This window comes from Phoca vitulina, unplaced genomic scaffold (assembly GCF_004348235.1).
Source record: "Phoca vitulina isolate PV1807 unplaced genomic scaffold, GSC_HSeal_1.0 scaffold27, whole genome shotgun sequence".
Taxonomy (NCBI): Eukaryota; Metazoa; Chordata; class Mammalia; order Carnivora; family Phocidae; genus Phoca; species Phoca vitulina.
In genome coordinates this window covers 21,823,463-21,838,410 of record NW_022589730.1, presented here as the reverse complement: position 1 = coordinate 21,838,410, position 14,948 = coordinate 21,823,463, and the positions used below count along the sequence as shown (strand labels likewise).

Sequence of the window (14,948 nt, the reverse complement as noted above, 5' to 3'; positions counted from 1 at the left end):
AATTTAAATAGTATATGCATATGACTTAATATTAATTGACATACTGATTGAACTCAACTGACAAATGTCTGTACTGCAATGATTTCTAAACCATGGTCTATGTCCAAATTTAAGTTTAGATATGGAACTAAGTGTTCGGATTCATTCCCAGGTCCCAGGCTGCTGAGCTTATGCATAATCCTCTAAGAGCATTGGAGATTCTCAAAAAAAACCCTGTTGGTTTCAGGAAGGGGAGGAAAGTGCATTTCTAGATGTCAAGACCCCTCTAGTTTAGAATCCCAGCACCATTCCTTTGTAGAACCCATGGTTCAAAACATCTTCCTCCCCTAGTCAGGAACTCGGAGAAGTCTTTGTCTTATACATTTACAGTTGGAACATTCACACAGCCCCTAGTGGAAAAAACAACCGGTGGAATTCTTATATGTAGATAATATGAATTCATTTGAATAAAATTGGGCTGTTAACTTATTTTGGATGTTAGGAATCTCTAACCCCCAACTTGATATGAAACATATATGGTCCTGATCCATACCATGTTGCTTTGCTTCTAACAGAGATTATACCACTGATGTGTTGATTTTGATGGTGCTAAAGAAAGAAAGAAAGAAAGAAAGAAAGAAAGAAAGAAAGAAAGAAAAGAAAGAAAGAAAGAAACACTTCATTTATTTGCTTTGTTAATACTTTTCTTCTAACTCCCTCTGCCCATTTATTAAACTAAACATTTGGACAGTGTGGTTTATTAGCTTTGCTATGAGCTTATATTCCACAGATATCTGGCCTTTTTTAATCATCGTGTGGCCAAATGAAATAAAGCACATGCATTGAAGCAGTGAATAAGATTTGGGGTTAGTGAGTTTGATGGAATCACAACCAGTAATTTTAAAATGTGACTGAATTCTTCCCACATTTAAAATCTTTCATTATGCTACTTCAAAGCTAATTTCTTTCTTGTTTTTCTGAATAGTTGCTTCCATTAATCTCACTTTAGGTAATGATGGTAATGATACAATTATATGTAATCATTGCCTGAATTCAATATGCAACACATCAGTCCCTTTATGTAGTGATTGTACAGCTCTCTACAATCTTTGGATTTGGAAAGTTTCCATCATGTCTTGCCAAGATGAGATTCAAAAGTCTCTGACATTTTGCATAACATCAGTCAAGATGGGTGTTCCAACTGTCCCTTGTAGTGATTGGGCAAACTCATCCATCTGGCTGGTGCTAGTTGAAGCTACGCTTTGGGTGAAGACGTGAGACAGGCTGAGCAGGGTTTACTGTTTACATAAATTCCAAAGCACTTAAACTATTCAGGGAAAAAAAAAAAAAAAAAACCCTAAGAACAAGAACTTTGAAAAAGGCCTTTAAGTGTGCAGGTGGCTAATCTGCTTAAACTACTAATGACACAAATCATAATCTAAGTGAATTTATTATGTTTTTGTGCAAAGTGAATATTTATTTCAAAAATTTTAAATCTTATTTTCCTAAAATTTACAGCTACTGTTACTACCAGCTACCAGTCAGTATTAGCCTGCTTCTCAAAGTACTAATGAGCAGATGTGTGCTTCCATTTCTTTTTGTTTTTGTGTTATGTAGATAAAAATTTGTTTAAGTTCTGAAGACACATTTTGACACTTATTCAATTTAGTTCAATTAAGACTTAATATTTTCTGTATGTTCTGACCCAGTAGAGTTGAACATGCCCATATCCTCTAAGAATTAAATAATTAAATATGCAGATAGCTTTAAGGTAGTAGCTTACTATTTATTCCATGCTTAATTTTTTTTCCTTTCTTTTTTAAAATCTCATTCTCTGAGGATAAATACCAGGACTTCTTTGGTCTCCAGTAAATATTTAGAATTCATCATTTTACCTTGACCCATTAAATTTGGTTTATTGATATATTTTTTTTAAAGGATACTGTTGGTACAATGTGGTATGGGTTGCAGTGGGTGGGATGACGGTCACTTTGACCCCCCACAGTCTAAAATGGACTTTTTTTTTCTTTTTAAAATCCCTTTCAGTGCCTCTAAATAGGTTTTCTCTCTAGTTCTGAAACACACCTTTTGTTATATTGATAGCAGCTAGCTAATTAACATCTATCTACTGGTTTTAAAGGTATATCAGATTTAACTTAACCAAATGGAAAACGCTTGATTTTCCCTCTCAAATTTAATCTTCCGCTAACTCATATCTGTAAACAGACACTACTATCAGTGAGTAGCTCCAATCAAACAAGCAAGCAAACAAACAAACAAACAAACAATTAGAACACTCCTGCTTCCTCTCTTCTCCATCTCTGCATCCCAGCCACTGGCAAGTCCTAGAAGCATGACATTGAAAATTTAGCCTGCATTGCTTCCTGCCTCTACACACTACTACCACCTCGTCCATGCCACTACCATCTCTCCCGTGGTCTACTGAAATGATCAGTAATTGGTGTCTTTGACTCTATCTTTCCCTTACAATCTCTTCACACTAATTGTTAAAAACATAATTTATTGTGCCTTTTCCTGTTGTAAGCTTGGAATAAAATCCAAATGCCTCAAATGGTCTTTTAAACTCATTGTAAACTATTCCCCCTTACTCTGCTAATGCATCATTCTACTCTCTACATTCTTTACTACTCTCCAGCCATATTGTCCTGTTTCGGATGTCCTTTTTGAACACCTCAAAACTGTTCTTGCCTTAGGGCTTTAGCAGTGTCTGTTCTCTCCATTTGGAATGCCCTTGTCCTACATCCTGAAGAGAGAGGCCTTCCCTGATCCCAAGTCACCTTCTCTCATACCACCTTATGTTAATTTTCTGCAGAGCTTTGCTATTTTTTTTCTTGATTGATTGATTGATTGATTGATTGATATTTTTCTTCTTCCATTAGAATGTAAGCTTCAAGAGAGCAGGTACCTCATCTCTCATGTTTATTAATTATGACCAGTGTATAGAGATATGCCTGGAACACAGAATGAGCCCAATAAATATTTGCTGAATAAAAGGATAAGCCCTTCATGGAACAGTCAATGCCACATATATTGGATGATGTAAGTTGGAAAGAGGAGCAGACTCAAGTGGAACTTTCCTTCTGAGAGAATCTTTAGCTGACTCTGAAAGAGAAGCTAGGGCACTCCTGGAATAATAGTGTTTGCTTCCTCTATGATCTCACCTCCCTCTCTTCCTTTCTCTGCCCTTCATTTATTAAATATTTCTTTTTCAGGCACTATTTTCAAATCGTGATTGGGTAAGGTGGAAGGAATTCCAAGGTAAATTGGAAAAGATTCCTACACTCATACTCATAAAGTCCTCCCCCTTTGAGGAAAAAAAAAAATAAGAGATGCACATGGATAACTAGTAACAGCACAAAGTGACTCATGTTAGAAAGCTGCAGTTATGGAAGCAGACACAATCCAAGCCTTCTCCTCAAGGGCCAACTAAGAGCATCTATATCAGCATGAACACTGGAGAAAATCTTGCCTTAATCCACAGGGACACAGGCCAGGCCGCTGTGCCCTCACTCAGGATGTCTTTGTGCTCAGCACTACCAATGCATTCAGTTAGCTACTTCTCAAATCTTAGGAGTTTTACTTCTGAGGCTTCTCCTTCACTTCTTTCTGAACATGATGGCATTGGGTGCTAATCTCTTCATTTACTTCCTTCCTATGAGTCATGCCCTTATTCCCAGTTAGGTTTTTCCACTAACTGACTACATCTCACCATGGCTATTTGGACTGAAGCTTAATAAGGAAGTTTTACATATCTTACCAGAATCTCTTTTATCCTGGCCTCACTCTGTACAACTACTCATAACATGTCAAGTCTGAGCTTTAAACAGATTTCCCTATTTTGGTATACTGATCAATTCCCTTTCCTTATGGAGAAAATAGAGTAGTAGCTAACAATGTTTGGGTAGTCCAAGTGAGACGTTGTGAGATCATAGAAAATGTATGTTTTGGTCTATTTCCCTGGTTTGTGGCACAGACTTTCTAAAACCCTTATGATTTTCTAAGTGATGGGAATAGTAGGAGTATCTTTTGTTTTAATATTTGTTCTTTGACCCCAATTCCTGACACAGAGTTCCTAAATCCCTTGGAATTTCCTGGGAGATAGGAAAACCCTTTGTTCTAATGAGGCAACTCTTGGTGGGCTCCTGGATGGGGGCTGGTCACAGAAAGACCAAGTCATGATTAGAAGCTTGGGATTTTCAGCTCTACCCCCCACCATTCTTTAAAAAGAGGAGAGGAGGGGCACCTGGGTGGCTCAGTTGTTAAGCGTCTGCCTTCGGCTCAGGTCATGATCCCAGGGTCCTGGGATCGAGCCCCACATCGGGCTCTCTGCTCCGTGGGAAGCCTGCTTCTCCTTCTTCCACTCCCCCTGCTTGTGTTCCCTCTCTTGCTGTGTCTCTCTCTGTCAAATAAATAAATAAATATATATATTTAAAAAAAATAAAAAATAAAAAGAGGAGAGGAGCTAGGAGTGGAGTCAATGATTGATCATACCTACCTGGATGCAGCTCCATAAAAATCCAAGAAGGATGGTGTTCAGAGAGCATCTAGAGTTGGTGGATATGTGGAGGTGCTGGGAGAGTGGCTCAGAGAGACAATGGAAGCTCTACACCCCCTTTCCACAAACTTTGCCCTATATATCTGTTCCATGTGACTATTACTGAGTTACATCCTTTTATAATAAACTGGCAATCTAATAAATAAACTGTTTTCCTGAGTTCTGTGAGCCATTCTAGCAAATTAATCCTCCCTCCCTGAGGAGGGAGTCATGGAAACCTCTAATTTATAGCCAGTCAGTCAGAAGCACAGATAACAATCTGGATTTAAGATTGAGGTCCGAAGGTAGGGGAAAGGGGGCGGGGGGAGGTGCAGTCTTATGGGATTGAATCCTTAACCCGTGGGAATCTGATGTTCTGTTCATGTAGATAGTGTCAGAAGTGGGTTAAACTGTAGGCCACCCAGCTAGGATCACAGAGAATTGTTTGGTGTGGAAAAAACCTCCATATATCGGTGACCAGCAGTGTCAGAAGTGAAGTGTTCTGTGTGAGTAGTAAAGGAGAACCACACAGGAGGAGTGAGTTTTTTCAAATAGTTCTTCAGGATGGAGTTAATGTCTCCTCTACTTTGTCAGCCCACATTTCCAAGAACAGTGCCCCAAACCCAGAAACACCCAGTTAAGATCTCAAAGGAGAATCCTATCAGAATCCATAAGATCTAGAGCCCCTTTAGATTGGCAAGTTATCACCACAGGGCAGCCTTTCCTATTTTCTGTCAACTGTACCAGAGTTTCTTGAGTAGAACAAGTAAGTTCGGTATGATCCATGAGCTCCTTTGCACATAATTCTAAGAATGCCATAAGTCTCTCTGAGGTGGAATTAAGAGGATTGAAGGATTGAAGAAAAATCAACCACTGTTTGGGGCTGAGGCCCTAGCACTAATCTTCCTTATTGAGAACTTTCCTTGATCATATTTTTTTGCCAGTTTTTTAATCTTTCTCTATAATTTCCCCCTGAGAACATGAAAGTTTGGGCTAATCTGTGGAATCTGACTCAGTGCCATTCTTGTCATACCCAGAACATAAATCATCTTGCCCTTCTGTGTAATTTTCTTCCAAGATTCTTTCCTGTGGTGGTTCTACTCTAGCTTGGCCATGATCTTCCTTCTTTCAGGAAGAAATTCTTAGACTTCTTAGACTCAGACTATAATTAATTCAGATTGAGACCCATGTCTCCTTACCCTCAGCTCAGCAGTTTTTACTCTATAAATGAATCTACTGCCCAAATCTATTGTAAATATTGATTATAAAAAGACTTCAATGTAGTCCAATTTGCTCAAGCAATATGGAGACAGCCTGAATTTCTCTTAGGATATTAGCTAAATACTTTTAAAGTATGTGGATATTTTTGCAAATAAATTTAGGTAATGTATATACACACAAGTTAGATATGCATCCTAAGACTATTTTCTTGATACTATGGGCTATTAGCAAGCAGAATAAAACAAAACAAAACAAAAATAATTCTAAAATTCAAAGCCAAATATTGTTACTCAAGTGTTTCATGGGAATTGGCAGTGGCAACTAGAATCTAAATGTCTTTAGAAATCAAGAATCTATAGGTATTGTGTATGGGACACAGACACATGTGACCATTCAAGTAAAGCCTGTCAATCCAGAGTAGCAACAGATTATTGCCCTCAAAAGATTATTGCACTCAAACAAACAAGAGAACACAAATCCAGAGAACAGTGCTTTCATTTTCATGACTCTTCATTTATCTTTGGCCATTCCTTTTTCTTAGCTTTTCTGCCTTGTAAGGGTCTTTTTGACTCAAGGCTGTTTCATGATCCACTGAAATTTGAGGAAACCATGGGTGTAACTTCTAACCATTTCCTTGATTGCACGGTCAGATGTGACCATCCAAGGGACCTTTGTAATAACGAAGTTTTTGAAAATATTCGGTGACTTTTTTTTTTAATTTTGATATGTTGGACAATTGACAATAAATTTTCCCCATGGGTAAAACAATATAATTTCAATATTTCTTTAGAAAAATACCGAAAAGAGTAGAAGTGGTGTAGGCACAGCTAGTGCTGAAAAGCAAACGGTTGTATCCTCATCATATGGGGGAGAAAAGGAAAGCTTGGAGTGACTGTAATGTGCCAGATATTACAATGTGTCTTATCCAAGTCTGTATGACTCTAAAGCCAAAATTATTTCCAAGACTTTAGGCTGTTTCAGGTATTCTATCTCAAGAATGCTGCAAATAACATTAGCTCTTTTGTATAGTTATGAAAAAATATGGAATATTTAACATTCCAATTGTTCAGCTTCTACACTAAGCAACAGTAACTTATTAATCTCTCCAATAAATCCTAAGTACAGAAAAGATTAAGGCGCTGTGCATTTATTTTGATTAAAATAATTTATGTAAATTTTAATTCAAATTAGGCTCAGCCTTAGGCACCCGGAATATTAATTCAGAAACTAGCCTTATTAGTCCAGATTCACATGCACAGAGTTTTGGCCAAGGACATCGAAGCACCGCTTTATCTTTATTAGCCATCAATTGGCAAGCTTTTATTGAGTACATTCGAAGCACTGGGGAGGAGCCTGAACCTCAAAGAAATTGCCATCTGTTTGGGGCAGTATGACTAAATCACTTGAAGCCATTTGAAAAAGAAACAAGATAGTTTGTAATTAAGTGCTAATTTGCTATAGAAATTCAAGGAAGCAGAAGATTATTGAAAGCACCTGGATTCATTGAAAATTTTATGGAAGACTTTCCATTTTGGGTAGCCTTCAAAAAATGTGGAGAAACTTTGGGTAAATGGAGAGGCATGAAAGAATTCATAGGCGATGAGTACAAAGGTGTGGAGTCATAGAATGAGGTCAGATAAATTGATGTATCAGATTCCAAAGAATGCTTGTAATATGTGTCGTTTGTGTTCCTATAAGCTGAGTGAAAGTAGGGATGGTGTGCTTCTTTGTCACCTTCTATCTCACGCACAATGCCTAGCATGTTGTAGGGACCGAATAAATACAGTGTGGCTCTTCACTGTGAGAAAAAGGCAGAGGAGTCTGGATTTGATACAGGAAATGGAAAATATAAATTAGGAAATATAAAAACAACTTGCTGTCTTGTTTCAGTTGGCATATACTTGCTGATTTCCTTGGTATCACTTTGCTAGAAAGATTTTGTTAACTGTGGGGAAAAGTTTACTCAGTCACTTGTATATACATAATAATGGAGGTGAAGATAGAATGAATAATGATTGGATAATTCATTTTGCTTCAGACTTCTTTATTGTATCATCTTTTCTGAGTCAGATAAAGGTTAATGATTGGTTGCGTTTGCATTCCTGAGCACATTTTAGCAAAAGTAAAATCAAGTCTGTTTTGACTAGAAGAAGAAAAAAACCCTGAGTGGAAAGTAAATTAAAAATAAACATGACATATTCATTCATTCAGTCAGTCATTGTGCTAGTCAGCCTCCAAGACGACCCCCAATTATCTCTGCCTCCTGGTATTGACACCCTTGTATAGTTTCTTCCTATTGAGCATGAGCTGGAAGGATAGTATGCAACATGGACATTCGGTCATAAAAAGCACTGTGACCTCTCTGTCTTGGTGTCTCTCTCTTTCCATCTCTGGAATCACTCTCTTTGGGGGACACCAGCTTCCATGTTGTGAGTTGCCCTATAGAGAGGCCCATGTGACAAGGAACTGAGGCTTCCTACCAACAGCCGTGTGAGTGAACTTGGAAACAGACCACCTAGCCCAGTCAAGCCTTCAAAAGACTGTAGTTCCAACTGACATCTTGACTGCAACCTCATGAGAGACCATGCACCAGAAATACAGGGCTAAGCCATGCTCACATTCCTGACTCTCATAAATTGCATGAGATGATAAATGTTTGTGGCTTTAAGTCAGTCAACATATCTGGGAACAGCATGTGAAAAGCATTGAATGCTGTGGGGATATAGAGAGATAAGACTTGGATTCTGCCCTTAAGGACTTAACAGTTGAATGCAGAAAATAACACGTGTACAAATACCTATCATAGGATTTCTGTACCATAGGAAGAGGATTGATTGAGCAGGAGGGGCTTCATGGCAGAGGCTGAGTTGGGGCTTGAAGGATGAGCATGCTTTACATAGATGAAGATGTTGAGGAAATATTGCATAAACTGTTCTACTTTGTGATAAGATTGACAACATTGCAAAAATAGAGTGGCTGAAAAATCAAGTTAATAATAATAATAATTATAACAATGATACTACAGTACATTTAAAAAATTTTTAACAGTATTTCCTCCAATAGTAATTTATTTATCCCCACAAGAACAAAGTGAGATGGGCAGAAAGGTCATTATTGTACCCACTTTATCAGCAGGGAAGTTAAAATTCTGAGGGACCAATATTATGCCCAAGGTAAGACAGGCAGTCTCTAACTGGTAGAGATGGAGCTTAGGCTCTTTGAAAATAAGTACAAAGTATAAATCAATGTATACAATGAAATAACCTCAATTAATTACAGAAAAAGTGCTAGAAGGAGTCAGAAGGAAGTGAAATCCCTTTTGTAGAAGTTCTAAAAAAAAAAAAAAAAAGAATTGAATGGTATGAATGGTGCCTTAGTCAGGAATACTGGCAGTTCTCTCCAAAGACTTCTCAGGGAGGTGAATTTACTGATGTCAGAAATCAGAGCTTTGTAAGCTCTCAAACCTGACTTAGCTAGCACACAAGCAGGTCTATCCCTCAAGGGAATATTTGTATTAGCAAAATGCACAGACAGATTTATTAATTTGCAATGAGAAATGTCACTACTATGCACCTTAGAATATTCTGTTGGCATAACTAGTACATTTGTTCCCTTTAGGCAGGCATTAACAACTTAGTGATGCCCATGGTCTCAGGATGAAGAGAGTTGACTAGATGAGTGTAAGAGGCATTCCTTGGCTTGGGGTAAGGGTGGAAGATTGAGACACTCTTTCCTCTTTAGATATCACCTTGCCAGGAACATCAGTTCTCTGGCCAAGAGTTACTCATCTCTCAATAGAAATTTACTTCCAAAACTCTTTCTGTACCAGCTTCCTAGGGCTAGCTTTACAAAATACCAAAAGCTGAGTGGTTTGAAAGAGGCAGAAATTTATCCTTTCAGTTAGAAAGATGAAAGGTGTCAACAAGGCTCTGCTCGCTCTGAAGTCTCTAGGAAAGAAGCTTTCCTTGCTTCTTTTTGATTCTGGTGGCTCCCACCAATTGTTGGCATTCTTTGGTTTATAACTGAATCATTCCTATCTAGAACTCCACAGTCACAGAGTCTTTTTTCCCTCCATGTGAGTTTTCTCCTCTTTGTATAAGGACACCAGTCACTGGATTCAGGGCCCACCCTAATCCGGTATGACTTCATCATAATTTGATTACAGATGCAAAGACCCTATTTCCAAATAATGTTACCTTCACAGGTACCAGAGTTAGGATTTGGGCATATCATTTTGGGGGAATGTGGTTTAGCCCCTATACTCTCTTTCCCCATGCTTCTACTCTTGACCAACCTCACTCACACCCTATCCAGGTTAGAATCTTTCTGCATTCAAGTGTAATTTTGGCCTGAGAATCTTTCTACCTCATCAAGGTATCTTTGCTTGTAACTGACCTCAACTTTTATATCAATTACTTTAGACAAAAGAAGAGTCGGAGGGGTTGGAAAGCTCTCTCTTAAATAACCTTTTTTAGTGATTTTTTTTTATTCCAAACACAAAATATTTCCTCTATTCCTAAATCCACAGGTTACAATTCCTGCAATTGCTACTCTATCAAGAATCCACTGTTAGTGATGGGAGCTTGTGGGGATGGATAGTAGTTTGGGAAGCAATGTCAGTGACAACAGGGAGCTTGGGAGGAGGATATCAGCCCCTCCTTCAAATCATCCAAACAGAAAACAATAACATTCTTGGACAGGGTAATGCTGTTTGATTTTTCAATCTTACATCAAATGTCGACAAAAGCACCTTTACCGTGTATTTTACTTTTTCCATACAATGTAAGTTGCTGCAAATAAAACTTCAAGGGAAGCTCTTTAGCCTCCGCAGTAACCAGACTGGTACCTTGTAAGCCCCTGCCATATAGAAGTTCCAGAATAGTTTCTGTTGTTAAATAGCTGTACTCCGAGCTGATTTGTAACTTACTTTTTAGAGGCCCTTTTCATTTACCCCATTTCTAAATTCACAGTGGAGAGGTACCTATAGTTATATCGTATGCATTTTTAGGTGAGTAAATCAAATTCGTAAAATCAGAGGCCAAAAATAATAAGCGTGGTTACAGAAAACAAAACAAACAAACAAAAAACAATTGTTAGATAGAAATGTGCTCTTTTAGAAAAAAGCTTCTCTGGCCTAGGAGTCAGAAGATTTTGGTACTTCTGTTAGTTGTGACCTGTCCAAGTGACTTGTCCTCTCTCTGTCTTGTCAGCCTTCCTTTCTAACAAAGTCTCTGTATGTATTCACTGGACTTTCATAACAAAGTACACAGACAGGGTGGATTAAAAAACAAAAACTATTTCCTCAGAGTTCTGGGGACTATAAGTCTGAGATCAAGGTATAGGCAGGTTGGTTTCTTCTGAGGCCTTTCTCCTTGGCTGTTCTCCCTGTGTCTTCATGTGGTCTTTCCTCCATGAGTGCCTGTTTCCTAATCCCCTCTTCTTGTGAGGACACTGGTCATATTGGATTAGAGTCCACCCTAATGATCTCATTTTAACTTAATCATCTCTTTAAAGACCATATTTCCAAATAAGGTCACATTCTGAGGTACAATCAGGACTTCAACATATGAATTTTGGGTGAGGAACACAGTTCCGGCCTTTACAGGGGGATATTGTTAAATAAATACATGGTGTGTGGTGAGAGTCACATTTCCTACTGTTAGAGAGGAAAGTTACAGATAATCAAGGCTGGAAAGCACCACATGGTATTGGATTAGAATCGGAGATACCAGTAAAAATTTTTGATTAGTTGAATATAGCTAAAGACAGATTCAGAAATAATTGTATATGAGTATATACTTGGGCCATTGTGCATACATATATGTCCAGGTTCAGTCCATGGAGAGGGACTAGAAGCAGCAACAGGCCAGTAGCAATAAGCACATCCAGCCCCTTGATTTTGGCTTCTAAATACCATTATGTGGTGAAAGGAAACAGAGCTCCTTGGAAAAACAGCTGATTTTAAAGCTGGGGCAAGGAAAGTGAAAAATGAACATGAAACATCTAGTAGTGCCAGAAAGCAAAGAAGTAAAAATAAAATAAATAAAATAAGATGTCAAATAAAAGGTGACAGAAAATAAAAAGATGTCAAAGGGACACTGGAAACAACTCGAAAGAGCTCCCAACTACCAGAACTAAGAGCATCTGGGCAAGAAAATAAATAATATGGTATTGGATTACAACCCAAATTTATATAACCCAAAGTATAAAAAATATGTACACTCAAGTACAGAATGATATAAATAAACAACTAATGAATAAATAAATATGGGGGGAGTCACAGGTCCTTCTTAGAAAAGTATTCCAAATAATGTAAGTGTGGACTAGACTTAGTTATCCTCATTTAACAGTAGAGTTTGGAAAGGGGAATGTCAGTAACTTCACTGTGGAAAACCCCACCAGCCACTAGCTTAACCAAGTGATCAAGGTTATCACCAGTAATAAGTTGTGTTAATAGCACGCACCCCTGATAGGATATGATGAAGAGGGAACTACAGCTCTGTGGTACTATTCCCCAAACCTGTATCCCAAGTCTAAGCATAAGAAAAACATCAGATAAACTTAAACTGAGGGGCATTCTACAAAATACCTGACCAATACTTTTCAAAACTGCCAAGGTCATAAAAAAGAAAGACTAAGAAACTATCACAGACTAGTGGAGATTAAAGAGGCATGCCAACTAAATGCAATGTGGAATCCTTAATTGGGTCCTGATAGAAAAAGGACATTCATGTAAAAATTGGTTAATCCTAATAAAATCTATAGTTCGGTTAGTAGTTAAAAAAAAAAAAAAAAGGAAAGGGAAGACTTGGATCAGATGGCTTACTCTCCTCTAGCTATAGAATTCTTAATGTTCTAGATGTGAGGTTAACTGAGGAAATGTCTCAGAGAAGGAACTTAAGGTCTTAGTGCTATTTTTTTCCTTTTTTTTTTTTTTCTATTTTAAAAATACTTCTTCCTACAGATTTTTTTTCCTTCCTTTCTAGAGAGAGAGAGAGAGAGAGAGAGAGAGAGAGAGAGTTGCAGAAGGCTTTCCTGTAGATAAAGGAACCCTGGACACCAGGTGGCCAGTTAGAACAATTTAAGGAGGCAGAGCTGAGAGCTGAGTAAAGGGTGGTCCTTGGAAGGGGGACTCAGAGGAATCATATTCTAATCCTGACTGCCTATAGACATGTGGCCTTGGACAAGTTATATTTTTATGCCTTAATTTCTTTGTCTGTAGACTGAGGAATTAGAAAATATCTAAGGTTCCAATTATAACATATAATTCTACTAATTCTCTTTATGCCCACGTGGTAGAATCTGAGAAATAGGGAATGTAATTTCTGGGGAGGTAAATGATGCTCTTTCATACACCACAGTGACACCTGCTGGGGGAATGGGGTTATCTCCCTGGGTTGGGTAGCTTGGAAAACCAGATTGTGTGAGAAAAAACCCTGTAGACTTAGTTTGGACATAAGCTGTAACTTACATAAAACATTCCTTTTGAAAGGAATGACTTTTGCTGTTCTCTTTCTTGCCCCCTCTCCTCCTTTCAGGCATTATCTAGCATAGTTCTGGCAGTGCCAAAAATTAACTATGACATCTTAAGCAAATTACTTAACCTCTTTGGGCCTGGGTATCCTCAGTTATAAAATGGGAATTAAAAATAACGACTTTGCATTGCTTTATGAGCATGAATTGAGCAAATCTAATTCCAAGGCTGTGACTTGTTATGTAATTCGTTATTTAGGTGGATGACATGCAGACTTTTCTGCCCTGTGATACCCATCAAGTATTAAACGGCAGTCATCTGTTCATGTCAAATGACAGAGAGGGTCAAAGAGCAGAATCCTGGCTATTCGTGTCTTTGATAAAACCCAGAATTATATCAAGAGGAGAGATTTAATTTTTCCGAATGCGAACTGAAAAGATTTGAAGAGATAGTTTTAAAGTGGTATTTAGCAGCACATGATTTATGGTTATGTTCATAAATCAGCAATGTGCAAGTCACTGACAGATTTTCTCCTGGGAGAACCTGAGCAGCAGGGGAGAAACACAGTTGTGGGGCTAGCCAGCATCCGGTGGGAGCCTTAGTGGAAGATTGATAACTTGGGAATACTTTCAACATGTGCGGATTTGTATTAAATAGGTTTTCGAGAAAGTTTCTTCTCCAGCCGCGGCTTTACGTTGGCACATGTTCTTATTTTATTGTAAATTAGATTTTCAGTGATAAGCTGTTCAATTCTCTCTTCTGGGCATCTGCTGTCCTCTTTGTGGCCATGGGAAGGGAGGGATCAGCTGCAAGATGCCCTGGGGACTTGGGCTTCTGGCAGAACAACTGATCTCAGGAAGGCTCCGGTCCCATTTATACATTTTTTAAAAATATATTTTGAAGAGGTATTGAAAATAGGATTATTTCCTTAGAATTCAGGGATCAGAAAGTATTCCCTGGAAACACTTAACTGAATGATGCCTCTCCATATAATATTGGGTTTTATATATCCCAATTTAATGTTATGAAGTTCTTTTACCTACTTTATCTTGTGATTCTTTGCCAGATCATTTGATACTCGAAATTATTGTTCTCACAGATCGGGAACTGAGGCACAGAGAGGTTTAATTTGCCCAAGTTAGTGATAGAGATAAGAACCCTCCAGGGTCCTTCAGTCTCTAAGTAGATACCATCCCATGTCTCTGGAGTGACCATATCATTGCATATAGGAGATGGAAAGCCATTATTACTGAGATAGTCATATAAATATTGTTGCTAATGTAGTAAGCTTCCTGCTTGTGTATATATGCATGTCCTTGTAACTGTGACCTTTTACTCAGAAGTTTTCATCCCTAGGTTCACAATTGGTATTTAAATGTCCTTGATGATAAGGATCTTCTAAAAAATACTTATATATATTTCTGAGTAGAAATATTCTGACCGTACCAAATATTTTTATTAAGGTCAAAATATCATGGACTAGAGTCATTAAGAACCTCTATTCTATCTACAGAAAAAAACAAAACAAAACCTCGAACTCCTTGGACTTCTCACACTCTCTTTGAGCTGGTACAAACTGCCTTTTTACTGTTACTTTATCATATCTCCTATCCCCATGGGGTAACTCTCAAACTTGACTGTGTAGTGGATCCCTGGCCCCATCTCACACTTACAGAATGAGACAAATATAGAATCTAAATTTTCAGTCAGATCCCCAAG

At 38.0% G+C, this 14,948-nt stretch overlaps 1 protein-coding gene across 3 annotated transcripts in view; it reads left to right on the top strand.

The window, feature by feature from the left end:
- DCC (DCC netrin 1 receptor) overlaps nt 1–14,948 on the top strand; it is a 1,149,203-nt gene that overhangs the window by 331,919 nt on the left and 802,336 nt on the right. The gene's annotated exons all lie outside the window — the stretch shown is intronic.